Source organism: Psittacula echo, assembly GCF_963264785.1.
Source record: "Psittacula echo genome assembly, chromosome: 3".
Lineage (NCBI taxonomy): Eukaryota > Metazoa > Chordata > Aves > Psittaciformes > Psittacidae > Psittacula > Psittacula echo.
The window spans coordinates 9,808,585-9,813,591 of NC_137736.1; positions in this window are offsets into that span (position 1 = coordinate 9,808,585).

Here is a 5,007-nt window from a genome sequence, read left to right on the forward strand (position 1 = left end):
GAAACCTGCCAAAGCATTCCACTGCCCCAGAGCAGCTGGAAAAAAACCCCAAACTAAACTGTGAAATCCTGGAAAAAAGAAATTGTTCTTAACCTCAGGCCAGGTGTCTCCAAGGCCTGAGGCCCCTGCCCCAAGAGAAAGCTGCTCTTTGTGTAAAACATGCCCAGGAGATCTTAGCTGATGGAGCTGTGCAACAGGGCATGGTAAGGCAGGAGACAGGTTTGTGCTAGTTCAACAGGGGTGAGATTCCTTTTTGGCTGTAAATCTGAACACCAGTAGAATTCAATGAAATGATATGGAGATGGGTGCCTCATCTTTTCCTTTTGCATGCTCACATGGAATTAGGATGTGACAATTTATTCTATCTATCTTTGGCAACACTGTTTCACAAATACCTTACATTTATCTGCCAAGGCCCTTGTGTCCAATCCATGACATGTGGTATTTTTATCACTGAATTCCTTACAGAGCTCTGTAAACATTTGGGTTCTTGGTCTCCTCATAGTTGCATGGAAACTGTAATCCAGACTGAGCTAATGAAACTCGGACTGAGGAACAAGGAGAAAGATGAGACCATCCCTTTTGCATTTTGGGAAATTGGCATGGGCATTCACCATGTGAAACACTGAATGACAGCCATGAGAAGCCCAGGGAGGTATGTTCAAAACCATCCATGTTCAAAAACACCCCTCCTCTCTCATTCAGTGTATAACTGCTATCGGGACTTTGATAGAGCACACATACTGAGTTACTACACCACCAGACAGCACATGGCAAACATTAATGCTATAAAACTTTTTGCACTCTCAGCCAGCAACATACTTGATTGGCGTTTATCTCTGTTCCTGTTTTCTTCTAGCTTTCATTTCCTTTTTGGTACTTCAGATTAACACTCTTTTCATCTGGTCCTCACTTCTGCCATGCTTCATGTCCGTTTCCCACTGTCTGTTAGAAGACCTTTTCTTTGCTGCTCACTCTCCTTCCTGTTTCAAAGTCCTCTCCATTCTTATCAATTTAATTCCTTCCTTTCTCTTTTTATCACACATCCCTTCTATCCTTTTACTCCAGGGCTACTGCCCCACAGTCTGTGGGACATCGATGGCTGTGATCCTGACCAGCCCTGTAAATTTACCCTGGGATACAGCTGGTGCTTAATTCAGAGTCAAAGCCTTAACTCTACAACACATCGTAGTTGTAGAACACTTCGCTCTTGTGCACAACATATCTATACAAAGTGGGGTACCACCACAGTGCAGCTACAGTGACATGAAATTCAGCATAAACCAATTGCTTGAACATCAACCAGTTGCTAGGATGACTTTTGAAGTCCACTTTAAGCTCCTTTCTACTGACATCACACTGTTATTGGCACCTGCTCCATGTTAAAGTAAGCTCTGTTTTGCTGACTTGTGCAACTGTGACAGTGAGCCATCACCACCAGAATATACTACCATGGAAGTTATTCTGTGCTGCAGAATGGTTAGTTAGTGTGCCCAAGGACTGGGTTCCAAGGTTTAAAATAGAGTGTAGGTGAGGAAGACACAACAAAACCAGGAGCACAGAACTCTGTATTTAACACAGCAATACTAACACTTCTACGTAATATACACAAGTGTCACGAGGACTGTGAGTCACTCGTGTCATCTCTGTCTAAGGCAGAACTTCCTCTCGTGGCCACACAAACATCAGTTGGCCTTTGGGCACAAAACACTGCCTGGGAAGTCCAATGCCCCTTCCAAAGGTTCCTCTGCATCACCTCTGCATGCAAGACAGGGCCACTGCTCTTGTTCACCTTTCAAGGCCTCATTGCATTAGGCAAACAGCTTTTATCCAAGAGTTTTATCAGGTAAGATGCCTATGTTTAAACTATGAGATTGAAGAGCAAAGATGAAGAAGAAAGGCTGCTTTCACACTTGCTGCCAGGAAGATCATCCAAAGTGGACTTTGGATCTGCACCCAAGAAAACACTGCTTCTAGACATCTTCTACGATTTTCCTTCAGATCACTGATGTCTCCATGAATAGGGAACTAACCTGCAGGACTTTAAAACCTTTTAAAACCTACTTTTGCTCCACAAACAGCACCACTAACAGAAACAGACCCTAGTGACCCATCTTCAGACTCTGCTCAGAAATTCCACTGTTTCTATAATACCGTATTGAGATAAAGTACATCGAGGATTGCTTTTAGTAGCACTAAGACCCTTAATAAAAGATCCTTAATAAAAGATTAAAGATAGATTTCTGAAGGACACCCCAGACTCAGGATCCTTCTCAATACAGATTCTGTTCCCATGAGAGTCACAAAGAGGGTTTTATTTTTTTTGGAACAAACATAGGATTTAGTTCAGCAGAAAGAAACCTGATTAAAGAAACCTGACAAATGTTAAAATTGATAGACAAGGGCACTTGTGGGGGAAAACACACAGAGGAGCTTTTATAATACTGTAGCCATAGAAGAACTGATATAATTTAACACAGTGTTCTGTGGGCCATAAACAGAATTACTCACTGTTTGTTTCCCTATTTGTTTCCCACATCCCCCACGATGAATTCACTGCAGTAGCCCAAGTTTCCTGCACATCCTTCATACCCATGTAATACAGTATTCCTGATGCCTCTGAGTCCACACTTGCAGATCGAACTCACTTCCAGCATCTTCACATGTACCATTGGCCATCTACTCTCTGCCCTTCCCTATCCCGTGAGATCCTCACCACAGTAGCTCCAGGTCCCATCATTCACTTACCTCTCTCTGCTGGCCTGCGGAATGAGGAACAATGTGATCTGCTGCGTGTGTTGGGACACAAAATACATGCTGATTGAATCTGCAGCATGCGTGTGGCCTGACAAGCTGGAGAATGCTGATACACTTTCACTGGGTCACATAATGACTAATGCTCTCTGTCACCCTCTCAGCAGTGTCTGCTGCATCTATAGCTCTGATTCTTACAGCACTAACAGAAACTTACTATCTTTGAGATTGATGCTGCTTTGGCAGATTCGATTACAATCAGCAACTAGCATCTGGATTCTAAAAGCCACCTAAAACTATCAATAGGTGTCACTGATGCCATTAGAAATGGGGTCACTTGTGCAGTTTTTCTGGAAAACTACTCATGTATATTTAATTTTGGATTATCAACTTCCTTTGCTATTTACAAGCAAGAAGAAATTTAACACTGTCATTCTTTCTCTCTCAGATCTAATTTCATAGAATCATAGAATAAACTCAGTTGGAAAAGACCTTTAAGACCATCAAGTCCACCCATTCCTCAGCACTGCCAAGGCCACCACTAACCCATGGCACTGCGGGCCTCGTCTACACGGTGTGGGAACACTTCCAGGAACAGCGACTCCAGCACTGCCCAGGGCAGCCTGTTCCAATGCCTGAGCACCCTCCCAGTGAACCCTTTCTGACAGTTTCAGTGGAGGTTTTTTTATTTTTTCTTGCAAAAATATTTGCCACATTTTGCTTCATTTAATTTCTTATACTTTTAAACAGAGATTTTTCTCCCCTCTGATGCTTCTAGCAGAATTTCTCACCACAAAAGCTACCGAGTTTTGCCTTTTTCTTGAAGAGTGCTTGACAGCAGATTCCTCTTGGATGCAACCTTACGGACATCTGGACAACTGGACATCTGGAACAAACCAGCCCCTGACAGGCATGCATGCAGGCTTACTCTAGAGCCAGGCACACTCAGCAGGGCAGTTTGTGATCATCCCTACTGCTCCCCCTTTGCTTTTCTTGCCATTATCAGTGGCTTCAATATTTTGACCAAATAATTTAATTTGGCTGGTATATTGAATAATTTGGCTGGTAGGGGCAGTTAGGCTGGGAAGTTTTGATGGAGAAACAGCAAACATTACATTTTAGCCATATGAACTTTGGTTAATCCATACAGTGATTCGTACTGCAGGTGAAAATACCTTTGAGGCTTTTTTCATATAGTAAGAAAAATACTGATGAATAGTTCAGGTTGGGAGGGACATTCAAAGCTCATCTAGTCCAATTCCCTGCAATGAGCAGGGATATCTCCAACTCGATCAGGGTGCCCAGAATCACATCAGCCTGGCCTGGAATGTCTCCAGGGATGGGGCATCCACCACCTCTGGGCAACCTGTGCCAGTATTTTATCATCCTTAGTGTAAAGAATTTCCTCCTCACACCCAGCATGTATCTTTGAATTTTTGTCTGCACTTTGTTAGGGTTCGACACAAAAAGCCCTGCTGTGATTCTGCTTCATGAAGGGGAACACCTTTCTCTTTCCTGAGTAACCAGGTTTTGGAAACAGGCATCTGAAGTCCTCATTCCTGAGACTGCAGAACTCCTGCTGAGCTCCCTCTAATTTCACTGCAGAGAAGTGCCAAACAGAACAGATAAATCTTGAGAGGAAGCAAACCTTCCAACTTTTGGTGAGCACCACCAAATGCTGTGATGCCCATGGCCCTCAAAATTCCCTTCCAGCTTCAATCCCTCCCCAAAACTCCAAACCTTGACACTCCTGCCAGACCTGGCAGGGATCTGGCACCCAGCCAACACACACCTCGGGCGGGCTGAGCGGCGAGCACTATCTGAACTGTGCTGATAACGCTGTGCCTCCCGCGTTTGATCTGCAACCCTAAAGCAAACAAGCGAATAAAGCCCGCACTGCCCGCTACTCACAACCCCGCCGAGCAGCAACTATAACCGCGACAGGGCCGCTCTAGCCCCTCCAGCGGGGGTCTCTGTGGCGGGAGGCGGCCGCTCTATCCCCGCGCTCTATGATCGGAGGCGGTGTCGAGGAGAGGGGGCGGTCACGGCGGTGCAGCCGCGGTGCGAAGTGAAGCTGGTGGGTAAGGGCCGGCTGCGGCACATTATCCCTTTCCCGCTCCCTCTGGGAAGGAAGAACCCGACGTCTCTCCTCCATTCTTCCTCTCAATTCTTCCCTTCAATTCCGCCCCCATCTTCTCTCCTCCCCTCAGCTTTCGGCGCCTGCGCGGGGTCGCGCTGAGAGCGGGCTGAGGT